This window comes from Pinus tabuliformis, chromosome 9, assembly GCF_031772625.1.
Source record: "Pinus tabuliformis cultivar Carrire ecotype Pingquan chromosome 9, CPIR1, whole genome shotgun sequence".
NCBI classification, from domain to species: Eukaryota; Viridiplantae; Streptophyta; class Pinopsida; order Pinales; family Pinaceae; genus Pinus; species Pinus tabuliformis.
Window position 1 is genome coordinate 998,205,546 of NC_142307.1, and position 27,621 is coordinate 998,233,166.

General features: G+C 33.9%; 1 pseudogene; it reads left to right on the top strand.

Annotated features, from left to right (window-relative positions):
* The first annotated feature begins 764 nt into the window (after positions 1 to 764).
* LOC149152085 (uncharacterized) overlaps positions 765 to 27,621 on the top strand; it is a 39,843-nt pseudogene continuing 12,986 nt past the window's right edge.

A 27,621-nucleotide genomic window follows, 5' to 3' on the forward strand; every position in this document is an offset into this window, starting at 1 on the left:
CCCCCTTGGATAGATGATTTTATTAAGAAGTTAAAACCCCACACCAAACACTTCTCCACTTCAAGTGTATTGGTTTATATGGTTTTTTTGAGAATATATTATAAGTTCCTTAATGCCTAGTCTACGATTGTAATAAAATTCCCAAAAGTATAGTTGTTATGGAATTCATTGCAGATTTCATAAAATACAACATTTTTGCAAAGATTCTCACATGCCTAAAAACATAGTAATCCTGCAAATGAAATTAATATAATAAAATATATTTTCCAAAAAATGGTAATGTTGCGAATGAATCCAATAGAATGTGAGAAAAAGGGATCCTTTGATTGGTATTTTGCATTGTTGTAAAAACACTAAAATGCTTGACATGGTTTCAATAAATGTGCCCAACAGTTTTGTTTCAGAAGAAAGAATTTGTTGGAAATAAGAGATCCTTCCATTGTTTGTCATAACTTTATTTATTTGTTTCTATCTAAATTAAATATTGAAATATTTTGATTTCTAAAAGCATAATAATCATGTGAATGAAATTAATATAGTAAAATATATTTCCCAAAACATGGTACTGCTTTGAATGAATTTGATAGAATGTGAGAAAAAAGGATCCTTGAGTACTATTCCTTTCTTGATATTTCCCTTGGTATGCAACCTAAGTCAGGGTTTCAATAAAAACACATGGAAAAATTGAATTTCATGACAACTTTGCAATATTCATTGATCTATGAAATAACAATGCCACTAGTGGCTGCAATATTCATTGATCTATGCAATAACAATATCATCAACAAGTTTTTCCTGCACTTGTTGGAGCTTTGGATGATTTTCAAAATCCTAGAGTGTAGGTTAGAGTTCTGCTTGCAACTATACACTGCCACTTTGCACTACTATGTAGCGGTCATATTTAATATATTATAAGAACCATAACATAGCATGATAGTCTCAACAACATAATTATAAACATTTCTTAATGAGAGATCAAAGATTGAGAAATAACTCTAGATCAATATTTCGACATTCCTACCTCTTTTGCATGTATATGGGTTTTGGGGCAGGCAAGTTTAGTCCCTTGTTGCATTTATTTCTTAACCCCATTGCATAATTCCACCATTTTTTTGTTATAAATTCTCTTTTTCTCTCTCATAATCTTACACCTTGGACATAAGACTCAATAGAGAGGAATAAACAATAACAATTTTTATATTGCAACCAATGTTTTAAACTTGGGTTCTGACATGAAATTGGTGGAGGGTTCACTTGGACTTGGACTCAGAACAATCTTATATCAATGATTTAGTTACTAAAAATAATAAATTTTAATGAAAAGTTTATATTTTGAAGATTCCAAGGCATGATTCCAGAAAATTATTGAAAATTTGGGAGAAACCATTATGAATAGCTAAGTAAGAACATTTAAATGACAAGCATAGTTGAGAAACAATGTTCTACCGTTGCTTATATTGGTATCCTCATCATCAGTATCACCCTTTCCCCTATTTAGCCTTTGCCTCTACCTCAATCCTCTATGGATGTTAGTTAACACCACCCTATTTTGATGAAATTGTCTAATCCAAGTCTTATAGTATGGTAGAAAAAGCTTAACATGCCTAAACAATGATTTTGGTTTGAGTGAAGGGTACATTTTTGCTAATGCCATGACAAAGGAATTTAACAGTCATACTACCAACATCAAGGTACATAAAGGGCTTGGTTCTCTTGATTAAATGCCAATCCTATACCCTCATATGTGATAGAATCCAATGAAAATTTTGTAATCTTACCAATCTTGAAATCCTGAAAATTTTTAAATCTGTTTAATTTTGAATGGGATATGAATTTCTACTTTTTCCATATGAATTTCGATGAGGTGGGAACCACTCTCAAACATCTTGAAACAATTAATGGCAATGCTAAAAATTTACGAAAAAGTTGATATTTCCTTTAATAATTTAACATTACCATTGATTGCAAGCATTTATAGGTTTTAGGGGTTAGGATTTCTTTTTCAATTTATTTTGTAATACAAAATTGAATTTTTCTTTCTAAGTTAGCCATTATGGGGTTCAATAGCTACTTCACCGAGAAGGGCCAATATGTATTAAATCGATAGAATCAAATTTCAACTTGGTTGGTTCAGTCAATACGAGCAGTGGTCAACTCTTCCAAGTTGACTGAGTCTAAGTCAACTTTGTTTGAGTTTGAAGACATTGATTCTATCTTCCTATCTTGTTATGTCTTCCAATACATATGATGTACCATTTACAATTATGTTGTTTGTTTGTAACATGAGTATGTTAAATGAATAGATAACATATTATTGCTTTTGTAATTGCCTTTTATTGTTTATCCAGATAATACACAATGAATTACTGCTTGTAATTGTTTGTCCTATTTTCTGTTGTTCAACATCAACATCGTAACATTCACAATTATGTTGTTAGTAGTGATGTAAATATCAAGGTGATTCATTGTTGAAACCTCTAACATTGTAATATTTTTCGTGGATGGACGTAAATAATTTTACATTTTATCAATGTCAAAAATATCATGCATTTCATCATCTGTTCCATTTTATCATTCCTTCTGTCTGTCATTTTCCACACTATGAAATAATTTTAATGTATTCTTGTAACCATGCAGATACACACAACATTAACAGTGCTCAACTTTAGTGAATATTTTGACATCGTACTTGGATGGTATAGTGAGCAAGTTACTTGTTCTTTTGTAGGTATTAACTTGTTTCTTTGCTTGTATTTGTGACATTTTTGACAAGTCAATATATGACAAACTTTGTTGTTTCTTCTGCTTGTTCAGAATGGAAGGCAGATGGTGCAGGAGGGTGGTTTAATAACTTTAGCATCTATTGTTGATTCCTCTTAGGTACTTCTAGAAGCTTCATAATGACACTTTAAGATATCTTCCATTGTGACAAATTTGTTATCAACCCATCAAAAACCCGAGGTTGTTATTTTTTGGTCCACAGGAGCACTTTAAGAAGTATTATGATGCAATAATGCCTTATCTGAAGTCCATATTAATGAATTCCATTGACAAATCCAACCATATGCTGCATGCCAAATCTATGGAATGCATTAACCTAGTTGAAATCAATATCGCATGGTTTGGGTTCGAGTTCGAGTTCAACAACAATTAAATTCAATTCAAATTCAAATTTTCTCATAAAATTGAAATAAAATTAATCATTAAATTAGAATATATATATAATTCATTATAATATTAATTTTTAATAAATATGAGACAATATGTATATAAAGCAAATCACTTATAAATTAATTATTTATTCAAAGTGATATTATTTAATTAAATTTAATATATACATTTTATAATACTAATATAGTAATCCTTTAATTAATATAAGCAGGTCTTTCCCCTATCAAGAGCCTAGCTATGACTAGGCTTCTGTTGTACAAGCACAAACTCAATAACATAGGAGACCATAGACTTCCTAAGCTAGCTTTAAATTCCAGCCAAAACCACCTAAGGCTCAAAAGAGGTTGGTATAAAGACACCAGGGCCTGGTTAAACCATGGGATATCGACAAGAATGTTGCATTGTGGAACATTAATAAGATTAAAAATATTGTTACTTCTAAGTTCAAAGAAAAAATGTGGTGTTAGAAAGATTTAGCAGCTAAAAGAAAATTAAGATATTATAAGGAGGTCATCAACCCCACTCTAGAAGATCAAAAGTATCTCTCTGCTTTAACTAGCTCAAAGAAGAAAATTAATATAGCTAATATTAGAGCAAACTCTCATGAGGTCCACAGTGAAATGGGTCGTTGGGCAGTTCCTAAAACACCATGGATAGAAAGGTTCTGCCATCTCTATGAGAATACGAACATCGAGGATGAAAATCACTTCCTCTTAGAGTGCCCTGCGTACAACCACATTAGATCTCAGTTTCAAAATCTTTGTTGCAAAACTAACCTTCCTAGCCTTTTACATTGTCAAAATTACAGTGAGCTCGGAGGCTTCTCTCCAAGCTTTTTGTGCATAGGAATAAAATCTTAAATCAAACTAAATAATTCGTTTCTTTAGCTTCGATAGACCAAAATTTAGTCTTAGTGGACGTTAAGCATCATCATCATCATCATAAAACAATAAGTATCGAAAGATAATCATAAAACTATTCTAATGTGATTCAAATTTTAAAAAGGGATAAAGTGCCCAACCTATGAAAGTGCCATTACTTTCTTGATGAATTCTACCAATGTATCATTCCTCTGTGTGCAACAGTAGCTCCAAGAGCAATACTTTCAATAATCTTTGTGTGCAAGTACAACTCCGAGTGCATAGATTTTGTATAATCATTGGCTCATGTGCATAACCTACCAAATCGTCATTCCTCTGTGTACAATGTAGCTTTGAGTGTAGTTTCGTTGATGGTTTTGTGTGCGAGTGAAGCTCCAAGTGCATATATTTTATGTACCCCCTCATCGGCACACTTGACAACCATGGGGCAGACTTAAATTTGAATTTAAATAAGCCTTTTAAAATTCAAAGAGATTGCAACTGAAAAACTATAATGTGACGGACCCTGTAACGTGAAATAAGACTGATGGAAAACCAAAATTGAATCGAACCTGATTGAACCTAATACGAATATGAATTTTCTTTTTTTGAGGTTTGCCGAATTTCCAACCTCAAGGTTCAAAGTTGGCAAACCCTGTGACACTAATTCGAATGGCTGTGGGATAATATCAATGCAAGGTAGTTATCCCACTGATTTCATGTATATATCTCTTCTAGATAGATTAGGGTGTATCATTTATGGAATAGGACAAAATAGACAAGTGTGTTGTGGCAGGGAGCTTAGGAAAGAAAATGAGAATAATAGAAAGAATGACTTGCCACTTGTTATTTTTTTTCTCTCGGTGCATTCTAAAGCCCAATATGGGTGAGATGTGTCTTGTGTATCATGTTTACAAATGAAAATGAAAAAAAAAATTGGTCTACAATGTAAAAATGAAAATTAAAAAAAAAAAAAAAAAAGAAAAAAACAAGTGGATCATTACCCCAATGTAAAAGAATACAATACTAAAACATACCATCATAGATCCATCTTAACCCCAGATCTTTTAAGCATTGAGAGGTTTGGGTTTTAAATTTTTTTATCCCACTTTGTGTTTAATAAATCTAGGGGTATGATGGATTTATGTTGGTTTGCTTTTTCAAAGAAATATACCTTTATTTGTTTGACTAAGTTTATTTTTTTGTTAAGAGTTATTTGTTAAGTTGATTTAATTTTTGTTAATGTTTTTTTTTACCTGAAGGAAATGATGGAAATGGAACATTTGAAATACAAATTAATATAGACCAACTTGTGTTTCTCTCTTCGAATTTTGCTAGTTCAGTCCCCACTTAAACCCTCAAAACATAATTTTTGGAGGCAATTGATGTCTCTTATGTGAATGGTTTGATGTCAATTGGTCTGTTTCAGGTGATGGACATGCTGATGAGCATGCAAGGATCTCAGATGGAGGCTGATGACCCAACCATAAGCTACATGTTACAAGTATGTTACATTATTACTATAGTCCTTTTTGAAAAGATATACAATAAAGTTGCTTTCAATTTATTTGGACTAATTTGTGTGTTCATTGATTTCGGGTAGTAAAATAATAGGTTTTTAGGATAGAAAGAGTAAATTATCTATATAAATTTTTAATTCAAATTCTATTTAGATCTATGTTGTTGTATCCATTGGTCCTGCCTTCAAGATTCATGGGTTGTTGTTTTGGATTTTGATCCTTCTAGGATATGGCCATGATATAAATTTCACATTGCATCCTGTGGAAATGGTGAATTTAAAAAACATCCCCTGAAACCCTAACTTAAAAAGAAACACCTTTGTTACAGTACTTGACCAGGTTTCCTAGTAGTCCTAAGTTAAACTTGTCAAGACACTGAAAATGAGCCAACCTGATCCGGTGACAAGTCAAAGTTACAACTATCAAGATTGACTCACCCAAAGAAAGTTTAACTTAAAAAGAAACACCTTTGTTATAGTACTTGACCAGGTTTCCTAGCAATCCTAAGTTAAAATCATCAAGACACTGAAATTGAGCCAAGCAGATGAGTGATAGTCAAAGTTACAACTATCAAGATTGACTCACCCAAAGAAAGTTTGTCTCAGGAGTACTTGAAGGCTCAAATTCTGAGTGGCAAGCATAGTTTTAGAACTTGGAACCAATCTTCAAATTGGTCACCTATCATAATTGATTTTGAACCAGACTCAAATCAAACTGGATTCAATGAACCATTTTTTTAATATATCTATATATATATATATATATATATATATATATATAATATATATATATATATATATATATATATATATATATATATAAAAATAATATTTTTAAGATTCCAAACCATTAGAGACAAATATGCAAAGTTTTCTCATCTCTATAGTATATACAATGTAAGGATTTACCTACTTATGGTGCCAAGGAAAATGCTCAACCAAGGATGTAAGTCAAATTATGTTGTGTTAAAAATAACCAATGCTCTCTTTGTGTTCGAGTGAGAAATCACCAAATTTCGTTCATCCATTTATTTTCTCATTCAAATCACATATACATATGTCCGAGCAAAATAACAATGATTAATATAGATTCTCATAGATATCACTGTACTCAAGGTGGAATTTGTCAATCATAAATATATTAGGCTAGCTAATTGTCTCCATGTGTTTGGGGTGTGAGGATGTAGTTAATCAACAAAGCACAAAAGAACAATTTGTATGCATTTATAAACATAATTTTAGATGGTTGTATGAAGTCATTTTCCTTCTAGTCAAAGTTTCCCAGTTGTAATACCAATATAAAATATTTACAACAGCATGTGTTGGTTATAATGTATGCCAAAGTGCACTCGCTTGGGAATATACGGATGTAGCATGCTACCGCATAGAATTCAAACCATATAGAAAACCTGAAAAGCAATAAATGAATAGTTAATGTTGTAGTTTGACCAAATGTTCGTTTAGGGAGAAACCCGGAAAAGTTTAAGAAGGGAAGTTTATATTAAAGTTTAGAAACCTTGGCGAATCTTATTAGCCTCTAATAGGTAAATTGTAAAATTTTTGATGATATTTTTGTAAAAATATCTAGATTTTTTATTATAATATATGAGTATATATAATATATTAGCGATTTTTAAGGTAAACTAATTTCATACTATAAAAATTGGGCAAATAATTTTTAGGAAAAAATGGAAATTGGTGAATCCTTTTTTTGCTAAAAGTATAGGAAATTATCCCATCTGCGAATATTAGCCCCTAACATTTTCCCAGGGGAGAAATTGAGTTGTAGTAGTTTACATGGAAACCACTAACCCAACAAATAGAGTAAAGGGTAATATACTTTAATGGGTTGTAGGTAGGCAAGTAAAAAAATGCACACAACACTTAAACATAACACCAATAATAGTTTTAACTGATGATCTAGCAATTGCACCTTTAGGTCATTGGAAATGTGGTTACTACTAGAATTCAGTCCAGTGATTTAATTAGTACAACCACACAACAATTAAAATCTTAGTGAACAATTGAGATTACCCTGGAAACCTAAATGGGAAAGCCAACAAAAATGAATTCTAGCTATGCTTAGGGATTTTTACAAATAAGAGTTATATACTTTCTGTCACAAGTTGTGTATTCTTACCCCCTAGTGGTGTTTTGCACATTGTTTCTTTACATTGAATCATTCTGTCAATTAAAAAAAACATGCCTTGTCTTTGCTACTTTTTGCAATTGCAACAAAAGTTACAATATTTCCCCAATGGGTTGCTTCCAGCTCTGCTTTTCATGTTGTCTATCAATTCTATGGATAATAACATCCAATGAATCCTTAATTTTATTTTCCATTTTCAGTAACTTTCACAGCACTTGTCCACTTTTAATTTGATTCTAAGAAAAGAAAATGATCTCATTTAGAACTAGTTGCAACTACTATTCAAATTCAGGTAATTTTGGTTACAGACTTGTGACTGATGTCTAACATGACATTTCTTTTTGTTGAGTGTCTTTTCCAGATAGTAAATATGGTCAAGGCCTACTTCAAGAAACTGAAATTTTATGTCTTTTATATTGAATGGAGATACCCCATTGACATCATCTGAAAATATCGATGAGTGAAAAATTGTCCTAATATATTTTTGGTAGATTTCGTTAAGTATCGATTCTTATAGTAGGTTGCAATACACTTTAAATTCTATATAAATTAGTCAATGTCAAGAAAAGATTCACATGCAAAAGCCCAAACAAAATTTGGGCTGAAGTGATTTCAGACTATCTTAATAATTTTACTTGTAGGAAGTGGTCCTTAGTCAGAAAGAGGCTTTTTCTCCCTGTGTTATTGAGATAAATATGCCTATGTAACTACCATATAATATAAATAAAATATGAACATGAGCTGCAACAATTTATTGGGCAGTTGAGTGCTCAATTTTAAAACTACTATATGGCATTTTTTTTTAAATATGCTTAAAATATTGTATTCGATACAAACATTAAAGTACATTGAACATATTACAAAAAATGTATACAGTAGAAAGGTTGTAAACAAGTCATGAGTCAAGGGATACATGGGTCAAGGGATAAACACAAGGCCCCTAGTCAAAATCTTAATCTAAAACAGATCCCCTTGAAGCACAAAAACGGAAAGATTGACAAAGACACAACGAAATCCAACTATGATCGAAATGAAGAGAAACAAAGAAATAAAACATACATTTACACTCAATCAACATGAAAGGGAGAAACTTGTTCTTGGTTAACATAACACCATATGAGAAGTGAAGAAAAAAATAAAACACCTTTAGTTATTGAAGTAGATAAGGAGGGATTTGTTACACAAATGGCCCACTTGCAAAAGTTGGATCTTGACTTCTACAGGTTTTTCATGATTTGAGTTGAAACAATTTTACAGGCTTGGTGCCATCATTGCTGATTGGCAAGGGATTTATGAAAGAGAAACCATCCTATGGAATTTTTTTGAATGATAATAAACTTTCTTGGAACATCTCAAGTGATCTGTTTGCCTCATGTCCAAGTTTACAAAGCTTTTACATACAATTAATTGTTGATCAAATGTTAGGGGAAATAACAACACCGAGACTGCTAAACTGTAGTACTTTGAAGCAATTGGATGTAGCATTCAATCATATTAGAGGACCAATACCACCAATGTTTGGGAACTTGTGTCATTTTTATGTTGTAGATAGTCCAATACATGTTTGTCTAACTAACTGTTACAAAATTACTGCTAGTCTGATTCCACACTCGTCCTTGAGATAATACTGAATAATATTTCATCTCCATTCTTGTTTATTAGCGTTTTAAAATATTACATTTCCATTCTAATATACTATGGATTTACATTTTCAATTTTGACATTCTTGTGCTTCTTTATGTATTGTTCATCAGTGTAGTGATTGTTTTGCTCCTACTGATAAATTATTTCTTCCAACAGTTAAAAAAAGGAAATATCACTGTAAAATTGTCAATTAAGTACGTGTTTATTTCCTTGAAAACTATGTAGTTGCTTGATAAAGATGGGATTTATTTCAAAAGGTAACCTAGAAAGTGGTGCAAGTTGGGTAGTGGAATTGGATGGTCAAACCATTGGGTGCCCTATCATAGTGGAGAATATGAATCAACCCTGATAATTGTTTATAAAGGTCAATTAAATTCTTAGAATAACAAGGTTTCTATATGCACTCAATAACTCATTTTTGTTATTTTAATACATGGTTTAACGTTGTCATGTTATCTTGTGTTGGTTTTCACCATTATTGTAGATGCTTTGTGAGGAGTGGGGGATCTTCCTTGAAATAGATAACATCATTCGAGGTCAGCCAACTGTCATACATTATCTCTTTTTCTATGATGCAATTTTCCAACCAGCTATCATACATTATTTATTATATGTTGTCTTTCTTTCCATTTGTTTTCACAAGTTATCATCAACCTGAGAATTTTAGCATGTAACTTAGTTGGCATGATTGTGCTTAAGTTTTTCCTAAAGGTTGGACACGAAGTTCCTAAGGTGTTATTTTCTATGGTGACGTTTTATTTGCTTTATTTATACAGGTCATCGGGCCACATAATTACCACTATCACCCAACTAAAGAAAACTTGTTTGCGTTTCTTTCTTTTAAGGGGAAAATTGGCATTGGCATTACTAATGTTGAGGTATATGTCATATAAATCCTTTATAATCTACTTTAGTTTATATCACGGTGTTCATCGTATTTCATGTCTTATACTCTGCATTGTATCTTATTTCATTTTCAGAAGAGGAAATCAGTATTAATGGTAAGAAGCAAGAATTGAAGAAAGGGAAGAACAATAACACTGGAGCGACAAATGTAGAAAGAGAGAGAGAAGATAACTGGTATAGTGACACCCTTAAAGTCAATATCCCACATGAGACACACACATACAAACTAATGGTCAAGTCTTTAGAGTTGGTGAATTCAGGTGTAATGCCTTGAGAACACAATGATAATGTTTTGAAGTGATGAAACAATATTTCATGTGTAAATTGTAGTCCAACCAATATTACTCATATTGTAATACTTGACAATTCATATAATATAATTTATGTTCTTGAAATTATGTATAGTTGTACTTGATATTGTTTAGTATTGTAATTAACATATGTAATATTGTGTTTTCATATTAGATGAACATGCACATTATATGACATGTTTTTAATTTACTCGCAAAATCATACTAATTAATTTATGTTGATTAATAATGAACACATAAAATCAATCTAAAACTACTAAATTATTAGTTTCTATTGATTAATGATGAACACAAATAAAATGAATATACAACGATTAAATTAGTCATTTATAATGATTGTTAATGAAAGTAAATGAAATGAATATAAACTACTAAATCAGTCATTTATATAATGAATATAAAACTACCAAAAAAGGTAAATGACTACTGTAAATGATAAATTTGTGATTACAAATGATGACTAAATTTTTCATATATATGACTATTAGTAGCTAATTTATAGTATCTTATAACACAATTGAAATTCTTCATATTTCTTTGGTCATTAATTGGTTTCAAACAAGGACTAAAATTTGCATATATATGACTATTAGTAGCTAATTTATAGTATTTTATAACGTGACCAACATTTTGGTCATATTTCTTAGGTCATTAATTGGTTTTCTTAGGTGATCATGTAATAGTATATTTACTTGTGTATTTGGTCATTAATTATGACAATTAATAACTAAATTAATGACCAAATTTATCACTAAATATACTACTAGACAATAAAATTGAGAGAACTTGATGTAGGTGCATCTCTTATTTTTTATTTATGTATTTATTTAATTTAGAGAATTTTAGAATTCAAGATTTTATGGAGACTTCTAGACTTTGTTAGAGATTAAGTAGGTAGGATAAAATTCCTAGAATTGAGAGGATTTCTCTCAACTTCCTCCAAATATCCAGGAAGGAGTTTTCTCTTTGAGGAATTTGAGAGTTTTCTTCCTCAGGAATAAATAGCTATGTAATTAACTATTTGGAGAGAAAATAATTTAATAAATGTTACGTTTGTTTTTATGAGTGAATTCCTCATCTGGTCTTTATGTCCAATTTTGGTATTAGAGAAAAGGTTTATGAGTCCAAGTTAATTGACATTGTGTAAAGGGCATGACTTGATTGAGGCCTACGATGAAGGAATGTGTGAATGAGGCTGTGAGTAGACTGTATTGTATGAATGTACATAGAAACTTGCTGAGTGGAAAAGTGCTACATAGAGCCTGCCGGAATGTAAGATGTGAGAGTAAGGTATGTATGTGGATGATAGAGTAAGTGGAGTGACTCAGTAACGCATAGAGAAAAACTACGTGTTGAAATAGCCAATAGAATTGCATCGCAATTTGGTTGGAGACTGAGACATTTGACTTTGAAGGCATGGCCAGAGCCTTATCTATCTAATGAAAAGTGGAATTGGCAAATATGAATCATCACTTCTTCTGGCCAAAACAGTGAAAAGGAGTTTGAGGAAGCAGAACAACGTTGAAGAAGAAGATCTTGTGGAGCCGACAGAATATTGAATAGAAACATTAGAGTTGCGTATGACAATTGAAACCATGACAACGTGAAGCATGTGAAGCATGAGTCGAGAAGTAGAATCACTGAATTGAGCCTTCAACTCTCTGTGTGAGAAGGAGCCAAAATAAATTTTAAATTTAGAGCGTTGACCATTTAAAAATATTATGATCTGGAGCGATGAAGCCATGGGATAGTTTTATGTGTGAATACTGTGCGTGATGAACCTCCTGTTCATAATGGTGAGAAGAAGAATTAATGTAAGAGGAACCTTTGCCCCTTGTTCGTGCCTCTCTTTTTCTTGATGGACGGGTCTCCCGAGGTTTCCATTCGCTGGTGTCGATGCTCAATGGTAGAGTTTCTGCGTGACGGTTCTGGTTTCAGCCTGTTTCGGGGGAGATTTTGAGGGAGTGGAGGAGGGGTGGCTACCTTGGATGCCTCTTCCCCTATTTCGTGCCTTTTCTTCTTGACTAGGTCTTTGGGGCTTCCGTTCGCAGCAATCGCTATTTTTTCGTAGGAGTATTGGTCTTGATTATTGGGTGTGTTTGATTTGGTGATTTGTTGTTCGTGGCTAGATGGTGCGGGTCGTAGCAGGGGACCTGTGCAGAGTGGGGAGAGCTGTATCACCGCAATGGGCGTTATGCTAGTGCACACTCTGATCTATTTTGAGGCTGTAGCGGGTTTGGGGTTTATGCCATGCTTCCTTCTGCAGGCATGTTCCAGGGCTATTTGTTTCGGGTTACTAGGTGGCCTGTGCCCTGATTATACTCTAGCTTTTGGTATTTTTTGCCTTGGTGGATCATAAGTGTCTATGACACAGGTTTTTTGTCGGTTTTTGGTTTCCCTCTTTGGGGCTTTCTAGGCTCCTGTTCTATATAGGATTTGTTGGGGTTTTCAACCCATTTATTGTAATGATTCAAAGCTTGTTTTATGGTTTTTGATGGGTACTCCTTTTGGAGTTTTGCACTGTAAGTGGCTTTTGCCCACTATTCTACATATGTTATTAACATCCACAACATGTAATTTTCTGATAATATCAATGAAAATTATGATTTTTCCATGTGAAAATATTCATTAAAAGTGGAGATTATTATATAAGGTGAATGTTCCATTTATTTTGAAAATCATTCCATACGTATTCATTAAAGGTGGAGATTATTATATAAGGTGAATGTTCCATAAAGCACTTTATAATATTTAATTATTATTTTAAAAAGTCATAAAATTTATAAAGTGTTTTGGTCATTTATTAAAAGAGAATTTAAGTAAGGATTATTGTCTTTTATTTTAATTAAAAATAAAGATAAAGATGGCACATAGAGCCAAAGGAGCTGAAACTGGTTGAGTAAGACCGACTGCTAACTAAGTCTTACTCGATGAAGTAAGACATATTTGAACGAGATTAGATGCATTGGAGACAACACGCAGAAGAGACGTCGACATTGGTGATATCAGTGAAGCAGAAGCAACCTCAAAAGAAGAAGTTGAAGTTGAAGAAGAAACTCCAGAAGAGAAAATGGTCAAGATGATCACGGGATTAAGTAGCAAGCCGAGATTGGAAGTGCCTATGTACGAGGGAAACTTAAATCCTAAAGAACTGATCAACTAGATTAGTGCCATGGATAAATATTTCGACTATGAAAATGTAGCTGAAGATAAGAAAGTCAAGTTCGCGGTGACTAGATTAAAAGGACATGCTGCACTATGGTGGGATAGTGTGCAAGCTGAACAAAGAAATAAAGGCAAAGGGAAGATCACTAGTTGGGACCGGATGGTAGCCAAGCTCAAAGGTAAATTCTTCCTTGAGATTATCAGTTAAATCTCTTTCAACAGATGCAAAATCTCAAGCAGAAACTCATCTTTGTAAAAGAATATACAAAATAATTTTATAGATTAAGTATAAGGTTTGGTCATGTAGAAGCAGATGATGAAAAGTTAGCTAGATATATTAATGGCCCAATATTTTAAATACAAGATGAATTGGATATTTTGTCTCTGAAAACTATTGAAGAAGCCTATTAGGTAACCCTCAAGGAGAAAGAAAAATTGGCAAGGAAGAAAAGTCAAAGAGGAAGAGGAAAAAGTACTGTACGGAGTAGAGAAAAATCAAGCAAAGGACCATCAAGTAGAGGACAATCAAGCAGAGGATATTCAAGTGGAATATTTCCCATTCAAAAAGAAGAAGCCAACAATTCACATCAGGCAGAATCATCATCAAGAGGATATTTCAGAGGACGAAGACCATATCAAAGAGGTAGAGGTCGATCTTTTGTGGTAAGATGTTATACATGTAATAAAATTGGCCATAAATATGATGAATGTCCACAAAGTTTTGCTAGTCAAGGTAACATACATATGACACAAACTGATACAAAAAGTATACAATCCTCTACACATGAAAATGCACCTAAAACTGGTGAATCCTTAATGATGAAAATAACTTTATTAAAGTCTCCTAAAGAAGTAAAGGAACTTACACAAAGGAAAACATTGTTCAAAACTGTTTGTAAATTAGGAGGAAAATGTTGTAAATTCATTATTGATAGTGGGAGTACTGATAATCTAGTATCCACAAAAATGGTAGAAAAGTTAAATTTAAGGAAAACTAAACATCCTACTCCCTACAAAGTCTCATGGTTGCAAAAGGGACATCAGATACTAGTTAATGAACAATGTGAAGTGGAGTTTCAGATAGGATGCTATAAAGATAAAGTTCTTTGTGATGTTATGCCTATGGATGTGTGTCATATTTTGCTTGGAAGACCATGGAAATATGATAGGAAAGAAATACATGATGGAAGGAGTAACACCTATACTTTTGAAAAGGATGGAGAAAAACATGTACTCTTTCCTTTGAAGAATGAAAAAGCACCAGAAGAAGACCAATCCAAGGTAATGTTACTTAGTGGAAAAGAGTTCCTTCAAGAAATCAAGCATGAAGAGATAATTTTTTCTTTGATTGGTAAGCCAAAGGTAGTCCTCACAAGCACAAATATGGATAATTTTCCGAAAGAAATAAAAAACATATTGAATGAATTCATTGATATTGTAGTGGAAGACTTGCCTAATAAGTTTCCTCCCATTAGAAGTATCAACCATCCTATTGATATCATTCTAGGTGCTAGCCTTCCAAACAAAAAAGCCCACAAAATGACTCCAAGGGAGAATGAAGAGATTAAAAATGAAGTGAAAGAATTGTTGGATAAGGGTCTCATCCGAAAAATCTTAAGTCTGTGTTCTATTCCAACAATGTTAACTCCAAATAAGGATGGTGGATGGAGAATGTGTACATATTCTCGAGCAATAAACAAAATCACAATCAGGTACAAGTTTCCATTACCTCATATTGATGATCTTATAGATTGTTTAAGTGGTGCTTCATATTTCTCTAAAATCGATTTAAAAAGTGGATATCATCAAATCAGAATCAGAGAAGGTGATGAATGGAAAACAACATTTAAAATTAATAATGGTTTATATGAATGGTAGGTAATTCCCTTTGGACTTACCAATGCTCCCAGTACATTTATGAGGTTAATGAATGAGGTTTTAAAAGAATTCATTGGGAAATTTGTCATAGTTTATCTTGATGATATCTTAATTTACAGCCAATCAAAAGAAGAGCACCTAAGACATATTAAGATGGTTTTGAAGAAGTTCCAACAAGGAAAATTATTAATCAATTTTAAAAAGTGTAGTTTCACGAAAACAAAATTATTGTAATTGGGTTTTGTGATTTCAAAAGAAGGCTTAAATATGGATTAGGAGAAAGTGAAGGCCATAATCAATTGGCCAACCCCAAGAAGCATTTCAGAGGTAAGAATTTTTCATGGATTGGCAAGTTTTTATAGAAAAATTATCAAAAATTTTAGTGGTATATGTGCTCCAATTGTAGAAACTATTAAAGAAAGAAATCAACCATTCCATTGGACAGAAGAAGCTAATAAAAGTTTCAAATTATTAAAGAAAAATATTACAAAACAACCTATTTTAGCATTGCCATATTTCAACAAGTTGTTCTAGGTTGAGACTGATGCTAGTGGAACTACAATAGGAGTTGTTCTAAGTCAAGAGGGAAGATCAGTCGCCTACTACAATGAAAAAATAAATGAAGGCAAGAAAAAGTACTCTTCTTATGCTAAATAATTCTATGCCATAATACAAACTTTAAAAAAATGGAGGCATTATCTTATGCCAAAAGAGTTCATCCTTTACACAGATATTTGTGCTTTACAATACATCAACAATCAGAAAAAATTGAGTCAAAGACATGTTAAATGGATTGAATTCTTATAAAAATTTACATTTGTTATCAAGCATAAAAGTGGGCAGTCAAATAAAGTAGTAGATGCATTAAGCAAGATCAATTTAATTCTACAAGAATTCCAAGTGAATGTCTTAGGATTTGATGAACTAAAAGATATGTATAAAGATGATCCAGATTTCAAAGAAGCTTATGTAGCTTGTGAAAATCCTGTAAGTAGAGATAGAACTCCATGGTTAGATTACATGATATAGGAAGGACTTTTGTTCAAAGGAAGACAATTATGCATTCCAAGATGTTCGATGAGAGAAAATATATTAAAAGAAAAACATAGTGGAGGCTTAGCAGGTCATTTTGGGCAAGATAAAACTCTAGCACAATTACAAGCATTTTATTATTGGCCTCGCATGCAAGCAGATGTAAGAATATTTGTTGAAAGATGCAGGATATGTCAATATGAAAAAGGAAGAAGTCATAACACTAGACTGTATCAACCTTTACCAATACCAAATCGACCATGGGACTCTATAAGCATGGATTTTGTACTAGGATTTCCCAAAACACAAAGAGGAAGTGACTCAATATTTTTTGTTGTTGACAGATTCTCAAAAATGGTACACTTTATAGCCTGTAAAAAGACAAGTGATGCAACTAACATAGAAAACTTTTTCTTCAAAGAAATAGTTAGATTGCATGGATTACCTACAAGTATTATTTCTAACAGAGACACCAAGTTTGTGGGCCATTTTTGGAGAACTTTATGGAAAATGTTAAGAACCAATCTCAATTTTAGTTCAACATATCATCCCCAAATAGATGGTCAGACAAAGATGGTAAATAAAAGTATTAGAAATATCTGAAGAAGTTTGGTAAGCAGACATCCCAAACAATGGGATTAGGTACTTTCTCAGGCAAAATTTTCATATAATGACTCACCTAACAGAAGTATAGGATTAATCTTGTTCCAAATTATTTATGGAATGCATCCAAGAGGAATTTATGAGTTAAGGAACCTTGGAAAACAAGAATTTAGAAGTTCCGACGGTGAATATTTTGCAGTGAGTATGTAGGCAATACATGATTGAGTCAAGAAACAATTACAAGAAAGAAACATCAAGTACAAATGAATATTAGATTCCGAAAGAAGACAATTGTATTTTGAAGTTGGGGACTTGGTTATGGCACATCTTCAAAAAGAAATATTTCCTAAAGGGGAATATAATAAGTTAAAAATGAAAAAGATTAGACCATGCAAAATTTTGAGGAAAATTTTCTCGAATGCTTATGAAATAGAACTAACTAAAGGCTTTAGAATTTCACCAATCTTTAATGTTTCAGGGATATATCCCTTTAAGGAACCAATAAATCATTATACATATGCACCTTCTAGCCCGATAAAGTTCAGTGGGAGAAATAGCTACCTTCATCAACAAAAAAGAAGATTGAATCAACTAATTATAAAAGGTTGGCTAAAGGGACCAGGAATAAAGAGTATTTTCAATACTTAGTTAAATGGAAGAATCAACCAGTCAAAGATGCTACTTGGATGACAACAACAAAGATTTCAAAATATGGTATCAGTATTGAAGGACTCAAGAAGAAAAACATAAGAATATATATTTTCCTCCTTGGTAGTATGATGCAGGAGCATCTCTTATTTGTATTTATGTATTTATTTAATTTGGAGTATTTTAGAAAATTCTAGATTTTATGGAGACTTCTAGAATTTGTTAGATATTAAGTAGTTAGCATAAATTCCTAGAATTGAGAGGATTTTTCTCAACTTCCTCCAAATATCCAGGAAGGAGTTTTCTCTTTGAGGAATTCAAGAGTTTTCTTCCTCAAGAATAAATAGCTATGTAATTCATTTGTAAACCCAAGTTTGGAGAGAAAATAATTTAATAAATGTTATGTTTGTTTTTATGAGTGAATTCCTCATCATGTCTCTGCATCACAACCAATTAATATGATTAAGTTAAATATGACTAAAAGTTTTTCACGTTATAAGATATTGTAAATTAGCCACTATTGGTCTCCAACAGAAAAATGGTCCTTTATGTGCAAATTTTAGTCGGTTTTTTAGTAACTAATTAGCCATTTTGTACTAGTGTAAGTTTTAATCATGGTCGTTTGAGTCTCAACTAGAGGTTACAAGAAGAGGTTGATGGGTAGATGGAGAACACACCAATGAAAATACTCAACGATCTGGGCAGTTCTATTTTTCTAGTGCAGGTAATTCAGTAGGAGAAATAGAGCCAGTATATCGAGTAGCAGGTGTCAGAGGGGCAACAAAGCAATATTTTGGAGGAGTTTCTAGCTCCACAGAGTCAGAAAGAGGAGGTTGAAATTTATCTCCAGGAGGTTGCATAAGGGAAGTACATAGCCTCAAGTGAGTAGTTCGATTTAGCTGAGGAGAATCTCATTTTCATTTCTAGAGGTCGGGAAGCTTTTCTAGAGTGTCAAAGAGACAGTTTCCCAATTAACAACATGCAGGATATATACATTGGTAGTACTTCTAGGTTGATCGTGAGAGGGTCTATGCTAGGGTGAAACAGGGCCTACAAAGAGTAGGATGGATGACTTGCTTTTTAGAGGAAATCAGGTGTTTGGATTGTTCGGAGAGAAGGTAAAATCCCTCAGTATATTTGTTTTGCAGTATTTCTCTTGGGTAGAATCGCTAGTTTGGAAATATTTTATTTTACCCAAAAAATTTGTCACTGCATAATAATAAAAACCCTCACTGTTTCACCATATTTCCCACATTGGAATTTTTCGGAGACATTTGTCCAAAAATAACACTGCCACAATTTTTGTGTGTGTCCTATCATTTCTCAATTTCCAACATTTTTATTTCTGAAGCGTTTATTTTATTTTGTGAAGAAATTGCAGTGTTATTAATTCGATTTTAATCAGAAAATTAATAAACTGAATAATTAGTTAGGAGAATTAATTCCATTTGTTGCATTTCAAGGAATTTTCACATAGTATCAGAGCATATTTGATGGACAATAAGCTTGGAAGCGGAAAAGGGAGAAAATTTCACTGTTTAGAGGGAGCGGCATGTTGAAATTTTCAAGGGTTGCGTAGTGCCTAGCTAGGTAGTGTGAATTATTGGGCAAGGGTTCAATTTTCAGTTGAAGGATGGTAGAAAATTCATTTTATCCAGAATAGAAATTCTAGTAGGCAGAGGGAGCAGTAATTCAACATTTTTGTAGAGAATATTTCTTATCTGGGTGCATAAGGGTTTTTGTAGCATATTTGTTAGAGCATAATCAATGTCAGGTGGAAGAGAAAGTAGACACAAAGGTAATTTATATTAGAGGATTTTTAGCTTCATAAATCCAAATTTCCAATTACACCAAGAAATAACAGCAGACATATTTTTCTCACTCTAGAAGGGAGTGTGAATATCAGAGCTAGCAACCCAATAGGAGAAAGAGGGAGATTTCAACTTCGGTTCAAGTTTTTGCATAAATGGACACATTCAAGCTCACAAATCAATCGACTGGACGATGCCTTTGACTATGTCTTTTGAAGGATAGAATGTCTTTTCTCCTTGATGAGCATGGGTTGAAAATTTATGTAGACAATGTTGTGGTACAACCTACTAATTAGCAGCAACTAGTGAACTTCAGAAAGGGAATGGTGAAGGTGAAGCAGATGATTCTTGATGCAGTCTGGGACTATATAGTCTCACATGCATTTGGAAAGAACACTTCCAAAGAGATGTGGGATGCTCTCGCAAGGCTATATCAGAATCCTTCCATGTAGCGGAAGATGTTTCTAAAGGAGAAGTTCTGAAACATAAAGATGTAGAAGGGTGAAGGAGTTGATCCCTTTCTCACCAAAATTCAGGATATCACAGATCAACTTGTAGCCTCAAGATATAGAGATTGTGTGTTTGGCCCTAAACAGTGTCTTAGAGGACTAGGAAATCTTCGTCCAAGGTATTTTGGGATGAGATACGCTACTTAGGTTGGATAGGATGTGGTCAGACCTACAACAGGAGGAGATGAGGCCATCATTAGTGAAGACCTCCATTAGTGATAACAACATTAAGGGATTGAAAGGTGTGAAGGAGGAAGATAATGTAGCCCTTGTATCGAAGGGTCCCAATCAGGGACAAGGTTCGCAAGGGGAGAAGAAGAAAAATAAGTATTTATCTAAGGTCAAGTGCTTCAGGTGTGGTGATTTTTCCACTACATTACTCACTTTCCTCAAAGGAAGAAGGAAAAGTAGGAGAAGTAGGAGCAAGCGATAACATCCGTAGAGATAGATAAGTTATCCTCTAGGATGGAGGAAGATTTTTCCATGTATGCAACTATAATTCAAGGAGAGAGGTGGGGAGATATGAAGCTTTAGTTCCTAGAGTCACAGAGATTTGAGTAGGATCCATGGGGGATAAATTAGAAAGATGCTTCCTCATGAATCAATTCCTTAGCTATAGTGGCCCACATTTTTCAGTAGCATATGGTTCAATGTTAGCGTGACGTAGTCAGATCTTAAGGGACAATTGCATAACTAACTGCAGTAAGTTATTAAGGAGCACATAACTAGTTAGGGGACATATAGATACTCAATAAATAATGTAGAGTCTAGTTGCAGTTAGAGATTCAGGAGATAGTTGCAGTACAAGGACAAAGTTGATTCAAAGTTTTATTTTTAGTTGCAGCAATTCCAATAGCAACAAAAATAGTTGAGAGGCAGTTGCAGTGCAGATGCAAAGTTGACAACATAATGTAGTGTCATCAATAGCACAGATGTAGCATTTTGGTTCAACTATAGTTAGTGGCAGATGAATCAGAGTTAGCGTAGCAGTTGATAGAAAATGATTGAAGGAAAAACACAAGGACTAATGGAAAAACATAGTGACTGAGGGAGTGACACAGTCATTTCCAACATAGTTTCTTGTTACACATCAACAATGTGTATGGGAGGATGATGCAAAGGTGGGGTGTTGTAGCAGTTCAACACTAGAACACCTTCCTCGCTAAGAGGGAGTGTTAGTTTTTGTAGAATATGATGGTGTTTTAGTCTTGAAACTTTATGGAGAGGCTAAAACACAAAATTTCTCCAAAACCCAAAAATAGTTTTTAAAAATTCCATCTAGAGATGGCTCAATTAAATTAATTGACCACAATTAAAAATTTCCTAGGTCTAACTTAGGAAAAATGGTTAATTAATAGGAATTAATTGACAAAGGTGAGAATTCTCTAGAAAATCACATGGATTGATTTGGAGATGATCTAAAACATTGATTAAGTTTTAATTATGGTCATTGGAGTCTCAACTATATATTATAAGAAGAGGTTGATGGGTAGATGGAGAACACACCAGTGTAGATAATCAGTGATCTGGGCAGTTCAATTTTTTCAATGCAAGTGATTCAGCAGGAGAAATTGAGCTCGTAGATCGAGTAGCAGGTGTTAGAGGGGTAGCGGAGCAGTATTCCAAAGGAGTTTCCAGTTCTGGAGATTTACAAAGAGGAGGTTGAAATCTATCTCCAGGAGGTTGCGTAAAGGAAACACAGAGCCTCAAGTGAAAGTTCACTTTAGCAGAGGAGAAGTTCATTTTTCAGTTCCAGAGGCCACGAAGATTTTTCAGAGTGTTCGAAAGACATTTTTCTAGTCAGTAGCAGGTAGGACGACTAGATTGACATAAATTCTAGGCTGAGCATGAGAGGGTTTGTGCGGTGGTGACGTTGGGCTTGTGGAAAGGAGAGTGGATGACTTGCTTTTCAAAGGCAGTCAGGTGTTTCAATTGTTTGAAGAGAGGGTAAAATCCCTCAATATATTTTTTTCGAGTATTTATCTTGGGTATCATTGCTAGTTTAGTGACATTTTATTGTACTCAATTGTTTTCTGTTGCATATTACTAAAATCCCTCACTGCTAGATCGATTTCCCATATTAGGTATTTCCGAGGACAGTTGCCCAAAAATAATGATGTCACAATTTTTGTCTGTGCGCTATCATATCTCAGTTTCCAACATTTTTATTTCCGCAACATTTATTTTATTTTATGAAGAAATGGCACTGTGATTAATTCGATATAAATCAGAAAATTAATAAACTGAATAATCAGTTATGAGAATTAATTCTAGTTGCCGCATTTCAAGGAATTTTCACAAACTGTCTATCTGTTAGGTGTATATCAGTTTCATGATTTCTTCAAGAATTTTTTCCACCGTAGTTTTAGTGAAATCTTAGATAGGGGCAACTATAATCTCCATTTTGACATTTTTATTGAATATCTCCTTTTCAATTTTTCTAGCCTCTTCTTGTAATTGTGAAACCAATACAAACTTTTGTTCATTGATATTAACAAAGGTAATTAGCCATTAGGTAATTTCTTCTACAGTAGATCATTTATGTCATCAAACTCTATTTCCTTTGACTATTTTAGCTTATGCAATTCAACTTTTAACATGTCTCTTGAAATGGCTTCAAAAGTGTGTATGATGTGTAAACCGTTTAGGTTCTGTATAATATTTACCACCTTTAGAAAGGCATCACCTCTTCTAGTGTTTATGCTATCACATTCAGAAATTATATCCTCTAGTGTGTTGATTCTATCAGACCATCTAGCTTCCACTTTATTTATTCGATTAGCATCTGGGAGTCCTTTGCTTTATTTCTCTTCTTTAAAAGAGTAATTGAAGATTATGACTAAAAGTTAGTAAATCATTATCAACGAATTTCTTGTCTAGCCTAAGATTACTCTTAACCAAATCCACAAATGTCATAATTTCTTGTTGCAAACGTAGTAAATTGAAATGTGTTTGCCATGCATGGTCAATAGTTTCTAGTATTTGGCATACGTTATTGATGATACATGATTTCACCGCATTAAGGATATTGACGACTTTTTGAGGTATATTTGGCGTAGTAGGAGTGGAAATCGGAAATGTTGATGCTCGTATTGCCAATAGAGTCATTAACTGAGGACTTAGATTTAGAATGTCTTGTAGCTCTTTTATTCTTTTTTTTCAGCCTCAGATTATCTGCTTCCTGTTCATTAATAGACAGTGCAAGTGCGACACCAGTATATTGATGGATACCATGAACCTCTTGGCTCCAACACCAGACACATCAATATCCATTTGTTCTTGATCAATAACCTTTTTATTATGAAATTTTACTTAAAATTCTCAAATTTTTATTGCCCTTGTCATATTTTTCATTTTTCAATGTGATGGGACGCTCATAAAAAATAATGACTTCTTCTGCAATTTTCTCCATTATTTTTTAATTCTTTGCTAAATAAGAAATAATTCAATCAGGTTGTACACCATTGTCATTTTCAACGTTTATAGCTTGTTTAATGTTTTCTCTTTTTGCGGGACTTTTGGATCTGGCTATTTGAACTGTATGCTCTTTGTCTAAAGTGAATCTCTGAGGAGGCTCTTCATCATCTCCACCACCTGATAGCTCACCATGAACCAATTTTCCAGTGGCAGTATCTTTTCTCGTTCATTGACTGGAGAATGAAGTTGCACCAGTAATAGATGTGGAAACTGCAGGTTGTTGTGTAGGATTTATGCCTCTTTGCTTGTATTTTTCTTTCCTATTAACATTGGTTTCTTTAACAATTTTTTTCAGTATCCATTACAAGTTCTTGATTTTTGGTTCTTTGTAACTCTTGTAAACAAATTTATGTATTTAATAGTACCTAGTTGTATCGTAAATAAGCCCACTGGATCAAAACCTCGATTAGCTTCAGCTTCTCTTAAGTCAAAAGTACCCAAAGACTTTGTAAACTCTGCAACATAAATTGCATTGTTCACAGTGACTTGACGAACAACAAATTGCAAAGAAATAAATTATTTTTTTCTTTTTGCGTTCAAGTATAACTAGCTAGTTACGGTAATGCCTACAGACTTCAATAATAAAATACCCATCTATAATGAATTTTGGCTACAACAGTGGCTTACCTTTAAATAGATAACTTCGAATAACTGTATTATTTTATTTTTCTTCATGCACTCCTTTTCCCCATAGGAAAACTTGGCCTTACATAGATATTTGATCTGGCTTTTATCCATTTATCATCCAAATGATTTGTTGTGCAAAGACATTTTGAATTAGACAAAGATTTAAAGAAACTATTTTCTTCAACATTATGGGATATGAAAATTGCATTGGTTCTTTGTTGGGATTCAATTTAGGTTAATAGTGTAAGTCATTAAAGACATGGAATCATGTTGTAGCAGCTACCACCACCCTCAAAAATTTTGCCTTAGCCTATTTTGTAGCCTCCCTATCAACCTTCATAGTAGCTTGCCTTGCTTTACCAAGTCCCCAAGCTTCAGTGTCTTTCTTGCTCAAAGGAAACCTGTCGATCACAGTTTGATCTTTTCCCTTCACAGGTTGCTCACTCGGACTTGGTACAGCTGTAGGTTGAGCAGCTTCCTCTTGAAAATTGCGCATTTCTGGAGGGCAACCAGCCTTCCCTCCAGAAATTGTGCAATCCTCTCTGATAGCATGTTGGGTGCCAGGATTGCGCAATACTGCCAGCCAACCCTCCTAACAGGATTTGTGCAAATTTTCCCAGCAGCAGGCTGTTCAGCCCATGATTTTCACAAATTTAGGTAGCAGTCAGTTGCTTTGTCCAAAAATTGCACAAATCGCCTGGGCATCCAGCCTGACTCCCAACCAAAAATGTGCATTCATGTCCAACAGTCAAGCAGTGTCTTCCGTGTGCAGCTTGATGAGCCCCAGAAATGGGTAATTATATGGGCTCATTCAGCCTCGTAATTCGACTTAATCCACCATTCTCATTAGTTTATTGCATGTTTTTTATTATATTTATGCTAATAGAGTGAATTGGGTTAGTCATTATGCCAACAAGTCTAATGTGTGCTTTATGCAGATTTTTGGTCAATTTTGAGACAAAATCAAAGGTTTAAATGAGCACTTGGCAGCCAAATTCGTGGAAGAACAAGGGAGAGGATTTGTAGGAAGGTGTCCCCTTCATTTATGAGGCCTTACCTCAAATTCTCCATCAAAAAAACTCGGAGCACAAGGGGCAGCCAAGCAAGTCAAGTAGGACTGCTGTTAACTGCAAGTTTTGGCAACCGAGTCCCTAAAGTTTAGGAGGACTATTGGGGTCCTCAATTTGTATAAATAAGAAGGCTTAGGGCCTCATTTCAGTTAGCCAGTTTGTAGTTCGATTTTAGGAGGAGTTAGTCAGATGTTAGTTAGATTTTAGTCAGTAGGTTAGCTCTGCATTTCAGCACATTTTCAAGCTTTTTCTTGTAGATATTTTTTGGGATGGAACTATTCTTTTGATCAATAAAGATGAATCCAGCTTTGCACCATCTATAATCTTCCTTAGGAGGCTATAGCTATTGGGTTGGACCCAACTCAAGTGCCCAATACCTCCTTTGTGTACTTTTCTGTGTCTTTGCTGCATTCTTGGAATAAATTTTGTTATTTAGGTTAAGGTCTTACTTTGTGTTTTTGATGATTAAAATATATTTTCATGCTTCAGGTTGATTTGATAGTTTGGTAAAGGAAAATATCTTCGAAAAAGGCCATCAAGCAACCCTTGATCTCACCTCTCCCTCCTTGGGACCATGAGCTAAGACCAAGGTGCCCTTGCTGCCATAAAAACATTGTTCTTGCTTCTTCATGCAATTTCTAGTGTTAGATTCTTAGTTGCAAAAGTTAGTACCAGTTGTGATTACATGCTTAGATCCATTCTTGCTTGGTTTCCATAGTTGTTTTACATGATTTGCTGCCAATAAACTTCTGTTCATCATGCTTATGGTTTCTAGGTCAAAGTAGCTAGATCTTTGGTTTTCTTAGTCTTTGTTGATTAGTTTTGGAAAATAACATGCAGAACACCTGTGATACCTCTTTGCCTACCCTTACCCCATCTATACAACCTGCTCTGTCCTCTAACTCAGATTCTTGCCTTTCATCCGCCACATTTTCTCACTTTTCCCTAAGCCCTACAGTCTTGTGCAACATTACTTATCCTATCTTCGAACAAACCCAATCGCCTTAATCACTCCTCAGCCTCATGCACCAGGTCCTAGACCTCTTCACAGCCTCACCCAACCTCCATTTCCACTTTCCCATCGGTTTTTCCTCCATAAACCCTAAAAAATCCTCTCTCGGCTCATCCTGTAGAAGCATCCTGTAGAAGCTACAGTACATCCTGTAGAACCCCTGCAGACTTCCTGTAGAAGCTCACAAAGGCGGTTTCTTGAGATCCGATCACTGTGAAACTCTTTGGAAGGGTTCTAGGGACCCCTTAGGCCCTCTTCTCACATTCCCAACCTCCTGAAAGTGCCCATTCCATTTCCTTTCGCCAATCAACCTCTGCACAGTAAAAAACAGTTAAAACACATGCATAATAATTCTACAAGATTACTCAAAAGTACAAAAAGATGTTCCTTTTCAGATTTCACTTCAGAATTAGCTTAGTCACATGCATTTTACCTTTCTAAAAGTCAATGGCATCCATTTCTACTGCTTTCATCTCTTTTCTTGCACCAGTAGGGTTAGTTGGTAAAACTAGGGTTTGCTAGGGTTTTCATTTCCTTCCAGCTTTCATCTTCTTTCTGCAAGTAGAATAGCCCTTTTGATATTAGCTTTCTACCATCATGATTAAAAGCTTCTTCTGAGAACTCATAGAAGCTGGCTTGAGTCCTAGCGAACTTGTGCCGGCTGATCAAGTGACAGTTGCGACAAGAGCTAGTACTTGTGAATATAGCACCGTCGTTCCAAGTTTGTTACGAACTACCGAGTTGATAAAAGTAAAGAAGGGAGTCCTAGGATTTGCAGCATTATTGCTAAAATACTGGGGCCCACCATATTTTTGGCGCCGTTGCTGGGGAAACGTCAGAGTATTGGTGATTGCTGCTTTTCTTCTATTTTCTACTACAACCTTCTACTCAGTAGTTTATTTCAGCAAGCGTAGAGTAGATTGTTTCATTTCCAATCTGCAATTTCATTTCCGCAAAAGTAGATTAGCATTTCCTGCTTTCATAGATTAGCATTTCAATTCTACAAGTGTAGATTAGCATTTCAATTCTACAAGCGTAGTTTAGCATTTCATTCCTGGAATTTCATTTCAGCAAAATAGATTAGTTCTTTCCTGCTTTCATTTCAATTCCACATTTTCGTTTCAGCAAGATAGATTTTAGTTAGTTGCAGTTCAATCTATTTCAGTTTTGTAGGTACAAGCAGCAAAAAAAAAAAAAAATCAAAAATCAACCAAAAAGATTTCCTTTCC